General features: G+C 38.3%; 25 non-coding genes across 25 annotated transcripts; all 25 read left to right on the forward strand.

Annotated features, from left to right (window-relative positions):
- Positions 1-174: 174 nt before the first annotated feature.
- trnal-caa (transfer RNA leucine (anticodon CAA)) lies at positions 175-285 on the forward strand. The gene is made up of 2 exons: positions 175-212; positions 240-285. It is a non-coding gene; the product is annotated as a tRNA-Leu (tRNA).
- A 331-nt stretch (positions 286-616) lies between these two features.
- On the forward strand, positions 617-727 carry trnal-caa (transfer RNA leucine (anticodon CAA)). Its single transcript has 2 exons — positions 617-654; positions 682-727. It is a non-coding gene; the product is annotated as a tRNA-Leu (tRNA).
- A 331-nt stretch (positions 728-1058) lies between these two features.
- trnal-caa (transfer RNA leucine (anticodon CAA)) lies at positions 1059-1169 on the forward strand. The gene is made up of 2 exons: positions 1059-1096; positions 1124-1169. It is a non-coding gene; the product is annotated as a tRNA-Leu (tRNA).
- A 42-nt stretch (positions 1170-1211) lies between these two features.
- trnal-caa (transfer RNA leucine (anticodon CAA)) lies at positions 1212-1322 on the forward strand. The gene is made up of 2 exons: positions 1212-1249; positions 1277-1322. It is a non-coding gene; the product is annotated as a tRNA-Leu (tRNA).
- Positions 1323-1653: 331 nt separating this feature from the next.
- trnal-caa (transfer RNA leucine (anticodon CAA)) lies at positions 1654-1764 on the forward strand. Its single transcript has 2 exons — positions 1654-1691; positions 1719-1764. It is a non-coding gene; the product is annotated as a tRNA-Leu (tRNA).
- A 787-nt stretch (positions 1765-2551) lies between these two features.
- On the forward strand, positions 2552-2662 carry trnal-caa (transfer RNA leucine (anticodon CAA)). The gene is made up of 2 exons: positions 2552-2589; positions 2617-2662. It is a non-coding gene; the product is annotated as a tRNA-Leu (tRNA).
- A 310-nt stretch (positions 2663-2972) lies between these two features.
- Positions 2973-3083, forward strand: trnal-caa (transfer RNA leucine (anticodon CAA)). The gene is made up of 2 exons: positions 2973-3010; positions 3038-3083. It is a non-coding gene; the product is annotated as a tRNA-Leu (tRNA).
- A 787-nt stretch (positions 3084-3870) lies between these two features.
- Positions 3871-3981, forward strand: trnal-caa (transfer RNA leucine (anticodon CAA)). Its single transcript has 2 exons — positions 3871-3908; positions 3936-3981. It is a non-coding gene; the product is annotated as a tRNA-Leu (tRNA).
- A 331-nt stretch (positions 3982-4312) lies between these two features.
- On the forward strand, positions 4313-4423 carry trnal-caa (transfer RNA leucine (anticodon CAA)). Its single transcript has 2 exons — positions 4313-4350; positions 4378-4423. It is a non-coding gene; the product is annotated as a tRNA-Leu (tRNA).
- Positions 4424-5210: 787 nt separating this feature from the next.
- On the forward strand, positions 5211-5321 carry trnal-caa (transfer RNA leucine (anticodon CAA)). Its single transcript has 2 exons — positions 5211-5248; positions 5276-5321. It is a non-coding gene; the product is annotated as a tRNA-Leu (tRNA).
- A 331-nt stretch (positions 5322-5652) lies between these two features.
- Positions 5653-5763, forward strand: trnal-caa (transfer RNA leucine (anticodon CAA)). Its single transcript has 2 exons — positions 5653-5690; positions 5718-5763. It is a non-coding gene; the product is annotated as a tRNA-Leu (tRNA).
- Positions 5764-6550: 787 nt separating this feature from the next.
- trnal-caa (transfer RNA leucine (anticodon CAA)) lies at positions 6551-6661 on the forward strand. Its single transcript has 2 exons — positions 6551-6588; positions 6616-6661. It is a non-coding gene; the product is annotated as a tRNA-Leu (tRNA).
- A 310-nt stretch (positions 6662-6971) lies between these two features.
- trnal-caa (transfer RNA leucine (anticodon CAA)) lies at positions 6972-7082 on the forward strand. The gene is made up of 2 exons: positions 6972-7009; positions 7037-7082. It is a non-coding gene; the product is annotated as a tRNA-Leu (tRNA).
- A 787-nt stretch (positions 7083-7869) lies between these two features.
- On the forward strand, positions 7870-7980 carry trnal-caa (transfer RNA leucine (anticodon CAA)). The gene is made up of 2 exons: positions 7870-7907; positions 7935-7980. It is a non-coding gene; the product is annotated as a tRNA-Leu (tRNA).
- A 331-nt stretch (positions 7981-8311) lies between these two features.
- Positions 8312-8422, forward strand: trnal-caa (transfer RNA leucine (anticodon CAA)). Its single transcript has 2 exons — positions 8312-8349; positions 8377-8422. It is a non-coding gene; the product is annotated as a tRNA-Leu (tRNA).
- A 331-nt stretch (positions 8423-8753) lies between these two features.
- Positions 8754-8864, forward strand: trnal-caa (transfer RNA leucine (anticodon CAA)). The gene is made up of 2 exons: positions 8754-8791; positions 8819-8864. It is a non-coding gene; the product is annotated as a tRNA-Leu (tRNA).
- A 42-nt stretch (positions 8865-8906) lies between these two features.
- On the forward strand, positions 8907-9017 carry trnal-caa (transfer RNA leucine (anticodon CAA)). The gene is made up of 2 exons: positions 8907-8944; positions 8972-9017. It is a non-coding gene; the product is annotated as a tRNA-Leu (tRNA).
- Positions 9018-9348: 331 nt separating this feature from the next.
- Positions 9349-9459, forward strand: trnal-caa (transfer RNA leucine (anticodon CAA)). Its single transcript has 2 exons — positions 9349-9386; positions 9414-9459. It is a non-coding gene; the product is annotated as a tRNA-Leu (tRNA).
- A 787-nt stretch (positions 9460-10246) lies between these two features.
- On the forward strand, positions 10247-10357 carry trnal-caa (transfer RNA leucine (anticodon CAA)). The gene is made up of 2 exons: positions 10247-10284; positions 10312-10357. It is a non-coding gene; the product is annotated as a tRNA-Leu (tRNA).
- Positions 10358-10667: 310 nt separating this feature from the next.
- trnal-caa (transfer RNA leucine (anticodon CAA)) lies at positions 10668-10778 on the forward strand. Its single transcript has 2 exons — positions 10668-10705; positions 10733-10778. It is a non-coding gene; the product is annotated as a tRNA-Leu (tRNA).
- Positions 10779-11565: 787 nt separating this feature from the next.
- On the forward strand, positions 11566-11676 carry trnal-caa (transfer RNA leucine (anticodon CAA)). Its single transcript has 2 exons — positions 11566-11603; positions 11631-11676. It is a non-coding gene; the product is annotated as a tRNA-Leu (tRNA).
- Positions 11677-12007: 331 nt separating this feature from the next.
- trnal-caa (transfer RNA leucine (anticodon CAA)) lies at positions 12008-12118 on the forward strand. Its single transcript has 2 exons — positions 12008-12045; positions 12073-12118. It is a non-coding gene; the product is annotated as a tRNA-Leu (tRNA).
- A 787-nt stretch (positions 12119-12905) lies between these two features.
- On the forward strand, positions 12906-13016 carry trnal-caa (transfer RNA leucine (anticodon CAA)). Its single transcript has 2 exons — positions 12906-12943; positions 12971-13016. It is a non-coding gene; the product is annotated as a tRNA-Leu (tRNA).
- Positions 13017-13347: 331 nt separating this feature from the next.
- On the forward strand, positions 13348-13458 carry trnal-caa (transfer RNA leucine (anticodon CAA)). Its single transcript has 2 exons — positions 13348-13385; positions 13413-13458. It is a non-coding gene; the product is annotated as a tRNA-Leu (tRNA).
- A 787-nt stretch (positions 13459-14245) lies between these two features.
- trnal-caa (transfer RNA leucine (anticodon CAA)) lies at positions 14246-14356 on the forward strand. Its single transcript has 2 exons — positions 14246-14283; positions 14311-14356. It is a non-coding gene; the product is annotated as a tRNA-Leu (tRNA).
- The last annotated feature ends 57 nt before the right edge of the window (positions 14357-14413 follow it).

Below are 14413 nucleotides of genomic sequence, written 5' to 3' on the forward strand. Positions count from 1 at the left end.
GGGTCAACAGGGGCCAGTTTTATGTTTGAAAACCAACTTAGTCACTTCATTTTCAGGAAGATCTGTTCTTTTATGTAAATTCCTTGAATATGTTGAATGTGACATTTTTATAATCTATGTATGAGACATGGCGGGTATGAAATGTGAATTTGTTAAGGAAATTATAATAAACATGTCAGGATGGCCGAGCGGTCTAAGGCGCCAGACTCAAGGACTGACTCCTTCCTCGTTAAAGGGATTTCTGGTCTCCAAATGGAGGCGTGGGTTCAAATCCCACTTCTGACATATGTTTTACCTCCAAGTGTCTTTGTGAGGTGGGTTTACATTTGAACACTGGTTACATGAAACAAATAAAATAAAAAATGTACATTTTGATTGAAAATTCAATGGTGAAGACTATGTGACTAACAGAAGAAGCTTAGTATCCTCTTTGGGAGGTTTGGGGTCAACAGGGGCCAATTTCATGTTTGTAAACCGACTTAGTTGCTTAATTTACAGGAAGATCTGTTCTTTCATTAAAATTCCTTGAATGTGTTGAATGTGACATTTTTATAATCTATGTATGAGACATGGCGGGTATGAAATGTAAATTTGTTAAGGAAATTATAATAAACAAGTCAGGATGGCCGAGTGGTCTAAGGCGCTAGACTCAAGGACTGTCTCCTTCCTTGTCAAAGGGATTTCTGGTCTCCGAATGGAGGCGTGGGTTCAAATCCCACTTCTGCCATGTGATATACCTCAAGGTGTCTTTGTGAGGTGGGATTACATTTGAAAACTGGTTACATGAAACAAATAAAACATTTTTTTTATATTTTGACTGAATATTCAATGGTGAAGACTATGTGACTAACAGAAGAAGCTTAGTATCTTTTTTGGGAGGTTTGGGGTCAACAGGGGCCAGTTTTATGTTTGAAAACCAACTTAGTCACTTCATTTTCAGGAAGATCTGTTCTTTTATGTAAATTCCTTGAATATGTTGAATGTGACATTTTTATAATCTATGTATGAGACATGGCGGGTATGAAATGTGAATTTGTTAAGGAAATTATAATAAACATGTCAGGATGGCCGAGCGGTCTAAGGCGCCAGACTCAAGGACTGACTCCTTCCTCGTCAAAGGGATTTCTGGTCTCCAAATGGAGGCGTGGGTTCAAATCCCACTTCTGCCATGTGATATACCTCAAGGTGGAATTAACAATGGAATTAACAATGTCAGGATGGCCGAGCGGTCTAAGGCGCCAGACTCAAGGACTGACTCCTTCCTCATTCTAGGGATTTCTGGTCTCCGAATGGAGGCGTGGGTTCAAATCCCACTTCTGACATGGGTTTTACCTCCAAGTGTCTTTGTGAGGTGGGTTTACATTTGAACACTGGTTACATGAAACAAATAAAATAAAAAATGTACATTTTGATTGAAAATTCAATGGTGAAGACTATGTGACTAACAGAAGAAGCTTAGTATCCTCTTTGGGAGGTTTGGGGTCAACAGGGGCCAATTTCATGTTTGTAAACCGACTTAGTTGCTTAATTTACAGGAAGATCTGTTCTTTCATTAAAATTCCTTGAATGTGTTGAATGTGACATTTTTATAATCTATGTATGAGACATGGCGGGTATGAAATGTAAATTTGTTAAGGAAATTATAATAAACAAGTCAGGATGGCCGAGTGGTCTAAGGCGCTAGACTCAAGGACTGTCTCCTTCCTTGTCAAAGGGATTTCTGGTCTCCGAATGGAGGCGTGGGTTCAAATCCCACTTCTGCCATGTGATATACCTCAAGGTGTCTTTGTGAGGTGGGATTACATTTGAAAACTGGTTACATGAAACAAATAAAACATTTTTTTTATATTTTGACTGAATATTCAATGGTGAAGACTATGTGACTAACAGAAGAAGCTTAGTATCCTCTTTGGGAGGTTTGGGGTCAACAGGGGCCAATTTCATGTTTGTAAACCGACTTAGTTGCTTAATTTTCAGGAAGATCTGTTCTTTCATTAAAATTCATTAAATGTGGTGAATGTGAAATCTTGATAATCTTTGTATGACCCAAGTCAGGTATGAAATATGATCTCTCGCTGTGTGAATTTCTATACGGTATAGGAATTACCAATGTCAGGATGGCTGAGGCCTAAGGCGCCAGACTCAAGGACTGACTCCTTCCTTGTCAAAGGGATTTCTGGTCTCCGAATGGAGGCGTGGGTTCAAATCCCACTTCTGACATGTGATATACCTCAAGGTGTCTTTGTGAGGTGGGTTTTCATTTGAACACTGGTTACATGAAACAAATAAAATATTTTTTTTATATTTTGACTGAATATTCAATGGTGAAGACTATGTGACTAACAGAAGAAGCTTAGTATCTTTTTTGGGAGGTTTGGGGTCAACAGGGGCCAGTTTTATGTTTGAAAACCAACTTAGTCACTTCATTTTCAGGAAGATCTGTTCTTTTATGTAAATTCCTTGAATATGTTGAATGTGACATTTTTATAATCTATGTATGAGACATGGCGGGTATGAAATGTGAATTTGTTAAGGAAATTATAATAAACATGTCAGGATGGCCGAGCGGTCTAAGGCGCCAGACTCAAGGACTGACTCCTTCCTCGTCAAAGGGATTTCTGGTCTCCAAATGGAGGCGTGGGTTCAAATCCCACTTCTGACATATGTTTTACCTCCAAGTGTCTTTGTGAGGTGGGTTTACATTTGAACACTGGTTACATGAAACAAATAAAATAAAAAATGTACATTTTGATTGAAAATTCAATGGTGAAGACTTAGTATCCTCTTTGGGAGGTTTGGGGTCAACAGGGGCCAATTTCATGTTTGTAAACCGACTTAGTTGCTTAATTTACAGGAAGATCTGTTCTTTCATTAAAATTCCTTGAATGTGTTGAATGTGACATTTTTATAATCTATGTATGAGACATGGCGGGTATGAAATGTAAATTTGTTAAGGAAATTATAATAAACAAGTCAGGATGGCCGAGTGGTCTAAGGCGCTAGACTCAAGGACTGTCTCCTTCCTTGTCAAAGGGATTTCTGGTCTCCGAATGGAGGCGTGGGTTCAAATCCCACTTCTGCCATGTGATATACCTCAAGGTGTCTTTGTGAGGTGGGATTACATTTGAAAACTGGTTACATGAAACAAATAAAACATTTTTTTTATATTTTGACTGAATATTCAATGGTGAAGACTATGTGACTAACAGAAGAAGCTTTGTATCCTCTTTGGGAGGTTTGGGGTCAACAGGGGCCAATTTCATGTTTGTAAACCGACTTAGTTGCTTAATTTTCAGGAAGATCTGTTCTTTCATTAAAATTCATTAAATGTGGTGAATGTGAAATCTTGATAATCTTTGTATGACCCAAGTCAGGTATGAAATATGATCTCTCGCTGTGTGAATTTCTATACGGTATAGGAATTACCAATGTCAGGATGGCTGAGGCCTAAGGCGCCAGAATCAAGGACTGACTCCTTCCTTGTCAAAGGGATTTCTGGTCTCCGAATGGAGGCGTGGGTTCAAATCCCACTTCTGACATGTGATATACCTCAAGGTGTCTTTGTGAGGTGGGTTTTCATTTGAACACTGGTTACATGAAACAAATAAAATATTTTTTTTATATTTTGACTGAATATTCAATGGTGAAGACTATGTGACTAACAGAAGAAGCTTAGTATCTTTTTTGGGAGGTTTGGGGTCAACAGGGGCCAGTTTTATGTTTGAAAACCAACTTAGTCACTTCATTTTCAGGAAGATCTGTTCTTTTATGTAAATTCCTTGAATATGTTGAATGTGACATTTTTATAATCTATGTATGAGACATGGCGGGTATGAAATGTGAATTTGTTAAGGAAATTATAATAAACATGTCAGGATGGCCGAGCGGTCTAAGGCGCCAGACTCAAGGACTGACTCCTTCCTCGTTAAAGGGATTTCTGGTCTCCAAATGGAGGCGTGGGTTCAAATCCCACTTCTGACATATGTTTTACCTCCAAGTGTCTTTGTGAGGTGGGTTTACATTTGAACACTGGTTACATGAAACAAATAAAATAAAAAATGTACATTTTGATTGAAAATTCAATGGTGAAGACTATGTGACTAACAGAAGAAGCTTAGTATCCTCTTTGGGAGGTTTGGGGTCAACAGGGGCCAATTTCATGTTTGTAAACCGACTTAGTTGCTTAATTTACAGGAAGATCTGTTCTTTCATTAAAATTCCTTGAATGTGTTGAATGTGACATTTTTATAATCTATGTATGAGACATGGCGGGTATGAAATGTAAATTTGTTAAGGAAATTATAATAAACAAGTCAGGATGGCCGAGTGGTCTAAGGCGCTAGACTCAAGGACTGTCTCCTTCCTTGTCAAAGGGATTTCTGGTCTCCGAATGGAGGCGTGGGTTCAAATCCCACTTCTGCCATGTGATATACCTCAAGGTGTCTTTGTGAGGTGGGATTACATTTGAAAACTGGTTACATGAAACAAATAAAACATTTTTTTTATATTTTGACTGAATATTCAATGGTGAAGACTATGTGACTAACAGAAGAAGCTTTGTATCCTCTTTGGGAGGTTTGGGGTCAACAGGGGCCAATTTCATGTTTGTAAACCGACTTAGTTGCTTAATTTTCAGGAAGATCTGTTCTTTCATTAAAATTCATTAAATGTGGTGAATGTGAAATCTTGATAATCTTTGTATGACCCAAGTCAGGTATGAAATATGATCTCTCGCTGTGTGAATTTCTATACGGTATAGGAATTACCAATGTCAGGATGGCTGAGGCCTAAGGCGCCAGAATCAAGGACTGACTCCTTCCTTGTCAAAGGGATTTCTGGTCTCCGAATGGAGGCGTGGGTTCAAATCCCACTTCTGACATGTGATATACCTCAAGGTGTCTTTGTGAGGTGGGTTTTCATTTGAACACTGGTTACATGAAACAAATAAAATATTTTTTTTATATTTTGACTGAATATTCAATGGTGAAGACTATGTGACTAACAGAAGAAGCTTAGTATCTTTTTTGGGAGGTTTGGGGTCAACAGGGGCCAGTTTTATGTTTGAAAACCAACTTAGTCACTTCATTTTCAGGAAGATCTGTTCTTTTATGTAAATTCCTTGAATATGTTGAATGTGACATTTTTATAATCTATGTATGAGACATGGCGGGTATGAAATGTGAATTTGTTAAGGAAATTATAATAAACATGTCAGGATGGCCGAGCGGTCTAAGGCGCCAGACTCAAGGACTGACTCCTTCCTCGTCAAAGGGATTTCTGGTCTCCAAATGGAGGCGTGGGTTCAAATCCCACTTCTGACATATGTTTTACCTCCAAGTGTCTTTGTGAGGTGGGTTTACATTTGAACACTGGTTACATGAAACAAATAAAATAAAAAATGTACATTTTGATTGAAAATTCAATGGTGAAGACTATGTGACTAACAGAAGAAGCTTAGTATCCTCTTTGGGAGGTTTGGGGTCAACAGGGGCCAATTTCATGTTTGTAAACCGACTTAGTTGCTTAATTTACAGGAAGATCTGTTCTTTCATTAAAATTCCTTGAATGTGTTGAATGTGACATTTTTATAATCTATGTATGAGACATGGCGGGTATGAAATGTAAATTTGTTAAGGAAATTATAATAAACAAGTCAGGATGGCCGAGTGGTCTAAGGCGCTAGACTCAAGGACTGTCTCCTTCCTTGTCAAAGGGATTTCTGGTCTCCGAATGGAGGCGTGGGTTCAAATCCCACTTCTGCCATGTGATATACCTCAAGGTGTCTTTGTGAGGTGGGATTACATTTGAAAACTGGTTACATGAAACAAATAAAACATTTTTTTTATATTTTGACTGAATATTCAATGGTGAAGACTATGTGACTAACAGAAGAAGCTTAGTATCCTCTTTGGGAGGTTTGGGGTCAACAGGGGCCAATTTCATGTTTGTAAACCGACTTAGTTGCTTAATTTTCAGGAAGATCTGTTCTTTCATTAAAATTCATTAAATGTGGTGAATGTGAAATCTTGATAATCTTTGTATGACCCAAGTCAGGTATGAAATATGATCTCTCGCTGTGTGAATTTCTATACGGTATAGGAATTACCAATGTCAGGATGGCTGAGGCCTAAGGCGCCAGACTCAAGGACTGACTCCTTCCTTGTCAAAGGGATTTCTGGTCTCCGAATGGAGGCGTGGGTTCAAATCCCACTTCTGACATGTGATATACCTCAAGGTGTCTTTGTGAGGTGGGTTTTCATTTGAACACTGGTTACATGAAACAAATAAAATATTTTTTTTATATTTTGACTGAATATTCAATGGTGAAGACTATGTGACTAACAGAAGAAGCTTAGTATCTTTTTTGGGAGGTTTGGGGTCAACAGGGGCCAGTTTTATGTTTGAAAACCAACTTAGTCACTTCATTTTCAGGAAGATCTGTTCTTTTATGTAAATTCCTTGAATATGTTGAATGTGACATTTTTATAATCTATGTATGAGACATGGCGGGTATGAAATGTGAATTTGTTAAGGAAATTATAATAAACATGTCAGGATGGCCGAGCGGTCTAAGGCGCCAGACTCAAGGACTGACTCCTTCCTCGTCAAAGGGATTTCTGGTCTCCAAATGGAGGCGTGGGTTCAAATCCCACTTCTGACATATGTTTTACCTCCAAGTGTCTTTGTGAGGTGGGTTTACATTTGAACACTGGTTACATGAAACAAATAAAATAAAAAATGTACATTTTGATTGAAAATTCAATGGTGAAGACTTAGTATCCTCTTTGGGAGGTTTGGGGTCAACAGGGGCCAATTTCATGTTTGTAAACCGACTTAGTTGCTTAATTTACAGGAAGATCTGTTCTTTCATTAAAATTCCTTGAATGTGTTGAATGTGACATTTTTATAATCTATGTATGAGACATGGCGGGTATGAAATGTAAATTTGTTAAGGAAATTATAATAAACAAGTCAGGATGGCCGAGTGGTCTAAGGCGCTAGACTCAAGGACTGTCTCCTTCCTTGTCAAAGGGATTTCTGGTCTCCGAATGGAGGCGTGGGTTCAAATCCCACTTCTGCCATGTGATATACCTCAAGGTGTCTTTGTGAGGTGGGATTACATTTGAAAACTGGTTACATGAAACAAATAAAACATTTTTTTTATATTTTGACTGAATATTCAATGGTGAAGACTATGTGACTAACAGAAGAAGCTTTGTATCCTCTTTGGGAGGTTTGGGGTCAACAGGGGCCAATTTCATGTTTGTAAACCGACTTAGTTGCTTAATTTTCAGGAAGATCTGTTCTTTCATTAAAATTCATTAAATGTGGTGAATGTGAAATCTTGATAATCTTTGTATGACCCAAGTCAGGTATGAAATATGATCTCTCGCTGTGTGAATTTCTATACGGTATAGGAATTACCAATGTCAGGATGGCTGAGGCCTAAGGCGCCAGAATCAAGGACTGACTCCTTCCTTGTCAAAGGGATTTCTGGTCTCCGAATGGAGGCGTGGGTTCAAATCCCACTTCTGACATGTGATATACCTCAAGGTGTCTTTGTGAGGTGGGTTTTCATTTGAACACTGGTTACATGAAACAAATAAAATATTTTTTTTATATTTTGACTGAATATTCAATGGTGAAGACTATGTGACTAACAGAAGAAGCTTAGTATCTTTTTTGGGAGGTTTGGGGTCAACAGGGGCCAGTTTTATGTTTGAAAACCAACTTAGTCACTTCATTTTCAGGAAGATCTGTTCTTTTATGTAAATTCCTTGAATATGTTGAATGTGACATTTTTATAATCTATGTATGAGACATGGCGGGTATGAAATGTGAATTTGTTAAGGAAATTATAATAAACATGTCAGGATGGCCGAGCGGTCTAAGGCGCCAGACTCAAGGACTGACTCCTTCCTCGTTAAAGGGATTTCTGGTCTCCAAATGGAGGCGTGGGTTCAAATCCCACTTCTGACATATGTTTTACCTCCAAGTGTCTTTGTGAGGTGGGTTTACATTTGAACACTGGTTACATGAAACAAATAAAATAAAAAATGTACATTTTGATTGAAAATTCAATGGTGAAGACTATGTGACTAACAGAAGAAGCTTAGTATCCTCTTTGGGAGGTTTGGGGTCAACAGGGGCCAATTTCATGTTTGTAAACCGACTTAGTTGCTTAATTTACAGGAAGATCTGTTCTTTCATTAAAATTCCTTGAATGTGTTGAATGTGACATTTTTATAATCTATGTATGAGACATGGCGGGTATGAAATGTAAATTTGTTAAGGAAATTATAATAAACAAGTCAGGATGGCCGAGTGGTCTAAGGCGCTAGACTCAAGGACTGTCTCCTTCCTTGTCAAAGGGATTTCTGGTCTCCGAATGGAGGCGTGGGTTCAAATCCCACTTCTGCCATGTGATATACCTCAAGGTGTCTTTGTGAGGTGGGATTACATTTGAAAACTGGTTACATGAAACAAATAAAACATTTTTTTTATATTTTGACTGAATATTCAATGGTGAAGACTATGTGACTAACAGAAGAAGCTTAGTATCTTTTTTGGGAGGTTTGGGGTCAACAGGGGCCAGTTTTATGTTTGAAAACCAACTTAGTCACTTCATTTTCAGGAAGATCTGTTCTTTTATGTAAATTCCTTGAATATGTTGAATGTGACATTTTTATAATCTATGTATGAGACATGGCGGGTATGAAATGTGAATTTGTTAAGGAAATTATAATAAACATGTCAGGATGGCCGAGCGGTCTAAGGCGCCAGACTCAAGGACTGACTCCTTCCTCGTCAAAGGGATTTCTGGTCTCCAAATGGAGGCGTGGGTTCAAATCCCACTTCTGCCATGTGATATACCTCAAGGTGGAATTAACAATGGAATTAACAATGTCAGGATGGCCGAGCGGTCTAAGGCGCCAGACTCAAGGACTGACTCCTTCCTCATTCTAGGGATTTCTGGTCTCCGAATGGAGGCGTGGGTTCAAATCCCACTTCTGACATGGGTTTTACCTCCAAGTGTCTTTGTGAGGTGGGTTTACATTTGAACACTGGTTACATGAAACAAATAAAATAAAAAATGTACATTTTGATTGAAAATTCAATGGTGAAGACTATGTGACTAACAGAAGAAGCTTAGTATCCTCTTTGGGAGGTTTGGGGTCAACAGGGGCCAATTTCATGTTTGTAAACCGACTTAGTTGCTTAATTTACAGGAAGATCTGTTCTTTCATTAAAATTCCTTGAATGTGTTGAATGTGACATTTTTATAATCTATGTATGAGACATGGCGGGTATGAAATGTAAATTTGTTAAGGAAATTATAATAAACAAGTCAGGATGGCCGAGTGGTCTAAGGCGCTAGACTCAAGGACTGTCTCCTTCCTTGTCAAAGGGATTTCTGGTCTCCGAATGGAGGCGTGGGTTCAAATCCCACTTCTGCCATGTGATATACCTCAAGGTGTCTTTGTGAGGTGGGATTACATTTGAAAACTGGTTACATGAAACAAATAAAACATTTTTTTTATATTTTGACTGAATATTCAATGGTGAAGACTATGTGACTAACAGAAGAAGCTTAGTATCCTCTTTGGGAGGTTTGGGGTCAACAGGGGCCAATTTCATGTTTGTAAACCGACTTAGTTGCTTAATTTTCAGGAAGATCTGTTCTTTCATTAAAATTCATTAAATGTGGTGAATGTGAAATCTTGATAATCTTTGTATGACCCAAGTCAGGTATGAAATATGATCTCTCGCTGTGTGAATTTCTATACGGTATAGGAATTACCAATGTCAGGATGGCTGAGGCCTAAGGCGCCAGACTCAAGGACTGACTCCTTCCTTGTCAAAGGGATTTCTGGTCTCCGAATGGAGGCGTGGGTTCAAATCCCACTTCTGACATGTGATATACCTCAAGGTGTCTTTGTGAGGTGGGTTTTCATTTGAACACTGGTTACATGAAACAAATAAAATATTTTTTTTATATTTTGACTGAATATTCAATGGTGAAGACTATGTGACTAACAGAAGAAGCTTAGTATCTTTTTTGGGAGGTTTGGGGTCAACAGGGGCCAGTTTTATGTTTGAAAACCAACTTAGTCACTTCATTTTCAGGAAGATCTGTTCTTTTATGTAAATTCCTTGAATATGTTGAATGTGACATTTTTATAATCTATGTATGAGACATGGCGGGTATGAAATGTGAATTTGTTAAGGAAATTATAATAAACATGTCAGGATGGCCGAGCGGTCTAAGGCGCCAGACTCAAGGACTGACTCCTTCCTCGTCAAAGGGATTTCTGGTCTCCAAATGGAGGCGTGGGTTCAAATCCCACTTCTGACATATGTTTTACCTCCAAGTGTCTTTGTGAGGTGGGTTTACATTTGAACACTGGTTACATGAAACAAATAAAATAAAAAATGTACATTTTGATTGAAAATTCAATGGTGAAGACTTAGTATCCTCTTTGGGAGGTTTGGGGTCAACAGGGGCCAATTTCATGTTTGTAAACCGACTTAGTTGCTTAATTTACAGGAAGATCTGTTCTTTCATTAAAATTCCTTGAATGTGTTGAATGTGACATTTTTATAATCTATGTATGAGACATGGCGGGTATGAAATGTAAATTTGTTAAGGAAATTATAATAAACAAGTCAGGATGGCCGAGTGGTCTAAGGCGCTAGACTCAAGGACTGTCTCCTTCCTTGTCAAAGGGATTTCTGGTCTCCGAATGGAGGCGTGGGTTCAAATCCCACTTCTGCCATGTGATATACCTCAAGGTGTCTTTGTGAGGTGGGATTACATTTGAAAACTGGTTACATGAAACAAATAAAACATTTTTTTTATATTTTGACTGAATATTCAATGGTGAAGACTATGTGACTAACAGAAGAAGCTTTGTATCCTCTTTGGGAGGTTTGGGGTCAACAGGGGCCAATTTCATGTTTGTAAACCGACTTAGTTGCTTAATTTTCAGGAAGATCTGTTCTTTCATTAAAATTCATTAAATGTGGTGAATGTGAAATCTTGATAATCTTTGTATGACCCAAGTCAGGTATGAAATATGATCTCTCGCTGTGTGAATTTCTATACGGTATAGGAATTACCAATGTCAGGATGGCTGAGGCCTAAGGCGCCAGAATCAAGGACTGACTCCTTCCTTGTCAAAGGGATTTCTGGTCTCCGAATGGAGGCGTGGGTTCAAATCCCACTTCTGACATGTGATATACCTCAAGGTGTCTTTGTGAGGTGGGTTTTCATTTGAACACTGGTTACATGAAACAAATAAAATATTTTTTTTATATTTTGACTGAATATTCAATGGTGAAGACTATGTGACTAACAGAAGAAGCTTAGTATCTTTTTTGGGAGGTTTGGGGTCAACAGGGGCCAGTTTTATGTTTGAAAACCAACTTAGTCACTTCATTTTCAGGAAGATCTGTTCTTTTATGTAAATTCCTTGAATATGTTGAATGTGACATTTTTATAATCTATGTATGAGACATGGCGGGTATGAAATGTGAATTTGTTAAGGAAATTATAATAAACATGTCAGGATGGCCGAGCGGTCTAAGGCGCCAGACTCAAGGACTGACTCCTTCCTCGTTAAAGGGATTTCTGGTCTCCAAATGGAGGCGTGGGTTCAAATCCCACTTCTGACATATGTTTTACCTCCAAGTGTCTTTGTGAGGTGGGTTTACATTTGAACACTGGTTACATGAAACAAATAAAATAAAAAATGTACATTTTGATTGAAAATTCAATGGTGAAGACTATGTGACTAACAGAAGAAGCTTAGTATCCTCTTTGGGAGGTTTGGGGTCAACAGGGGCCAATTTCATGTTTGTAAACCGACTTAGTTGCTTAATTTACAGGAAGATCTGTTCTTTCATTAAAATTCCTTGAATGTGTTGAATGTGACATTTTTATAATCTATGTATGAGACATGGCGGGTATGAAATGTAAATTTGTTAAGGAAATTATAATAAACAAGTCAGGATGGCCGAGTGGTCTAAGGCGCTAGACTCAAGGACTGTCTCCTTCCTTGTCAAAGGGATTTCTGGTCTCCGAATGGAGGCGTGGGTTCAAATCCCACTTCTGCCATGTGATATACCTCAAGGTGTCTTTGTGAGGTGGGATTACATTTGAAAACTGGTTACATGAAACAAATAAAACATTTTTTTTATATTTTGACTGAATATTCAATGGTGAAGACTATGTGACTAACAGAAGAAGCTTTGTATCCTCTTTGGGAGGTTTGGGGTCAACAGGGGCCAATTTCATGTTTGTAAACCGACTTAGTTGCTTAATTTTCAGGAAGATCTGTTCTTTCATTAAAATTCATTAAATGTGGTGAATGTGAAATCTTGATAATCTTTGTATGACCCAAGTCAGGTATGAAATATGATCTCTCGCTGTGTGAATTTCTATACGGTATAGGAATTACCAATGTCAGGATGGCTGAGGCCTAAGGCGCCAGAATCAAGGACTGACTCCTTCCTTGTCAAAGGGATTTCTGGTCTCCGAATGGAGGCGTGGGTTCAAATCCCACTTCTGACATGTGATATACCTCAAGGTGTCTTTGTGAGGTGGGTTTTCATTTGAACACTGGTTACATGAAACAAATAAAATATTTTTTTTATATTTTGACTGAATATTCAATGGTGAAGACTATGTGACTAACAGAAGAAGCTTAGTATCTTTTTTGGGAGGTTTGGGGTCAACAGGGGCCAGTTTTATGTTTGAAAACCAACTTAGTCACTTCATTTTCAGGAAGATCTGTTCTTTTATGTAAATTCCTTGAATATGTTGAATGTGACATTTTTATAATCTATGTATGAGACATGGCGGGTATGAAATGTGAATTTGTTAAGGAAATTATAATAAACATGTCAGGATGGCCGAGCGGTCTAAGGCGCCAGACTCAAGGACTGACTCCTTCCTCGTCAAAGGGATTTCTGGTCTCCAAATGGAGGCGTGGGTTCAAATCCCACTTCTGACATATGTTTTACCTCCAAGTGTCTTTGTGAGGTGGGTTTACATTTGAACACTGGTTACATGAAACAAATAAAATAAAAAATGTACATTTTGATTGAAAATTCAATGGTGAAGACTATGTGACTAACAGAAGAAGCTTAGTATCCTCTTTGGGAGGTTTGGGGTCAACAGGGGCCAATTTCATGTTTGTAAACCGACTTAGTTGCTTAATTTACAGGAAGATCTGTTCTTTCATTAAAATTCCTTGAATGTGTTGAATGTGACATTTTTATAATCTATGTATGAGACATGGCGGGTATGAAATGTAAATTTGTTAAGGAAATTATAATAAACAAGTCAGGATGGCCGAGTGGTCTAAGGCGCTAGACTCAAGGACTGTCTCCTTCCTTGTCAAAGGGATTTCTGGTCTCCGAATGGAGGCGTGGGTTCAAATCCCACTTCTGCCATGTGATATACCTCAAGGTGTCTTTGTGAGGTGGGATTACATTTGAAAACTGGTTACATGAAACAAATAAAACATTTTTTTTATATTTTGACTGAATATTCAATGGTGAAGACTATGTGACTAACAGAAGAAGCTTTGTATCCTCTTTGGGAGGTTTGGGGTCAACAGGGGCCAATTTCATGTTTGTAAACCGACTTAGTTGCTTAATTTTCAGGAAGATCTGTTCTTTCATTAAAATTCATTAAATGTGGTGAATGTGAAATCTTGATAATCTTTGTATGACCCAAGTCAGGTATGAAATATGATCTCTCGCTGTGTGAATTTCTATACGGTATAGGAATTACCAATGTCAGGATGGCTGAGGCCTAAGGCGCCAGAATCAAGGACTGACTCCTTCCTTGTCAAAGGGATTTCTGGTCTCCGAATGGAGGCGTGGGTTCAAATCCCACTTCTGACATGTGATATACCTCAAGGTGTCTTTGTGAGGTGGGTTTTCATTTGAACACTGGTTACATGAAACAAATAAAATATTTTTTTTATATTTTGACTGAATATTCAATGGTGAAGACTATGTGACTAACAGAAGAAGCTTAGTATCTTTTTTGGGAGGTTTGGGGTCAACAGGGGCCAGTTTTATGTTTGAAAACCAACTTAGTCACTTCATTTTCAGGAAGATCTGTTCTTTTATGTAAATTCCTTGAATATGTTGAATGTGACATTTTTATAATCTATGTATGAGACATGGCGGGTATGAAATGTGAATTTGTTAAGGAAATTATAATAAACATGTCAGGATGGCCGAGCAGTCTAAGGCGCCAGACTCAAGGACTGACTCCTTCCTCGTCAAAGGGATTTCTGGTCTCCAAATGGAGGCGTGGGTTCAAATCCCACTTCTGACATGTGCTTTACCTCCAAGTGTCTTTGTGATTTGGGTTTACATTTGAACACTGGTTACA

This window comes from Pleuronectes platessa, chromosome 6, assembly GCF_947347685.1.
Source record: "Pleuronectes platessa chromosome 6, fPlePla1.1, whole genome shotgun sequence".
Classification (NCBI taxonomy): Eukaryota; Metazoa; Chordata; class Actinopteri; order Pleuronectiformes; family Pleuronectidae; genus Pleuronectes; species Pleuronectes platessa.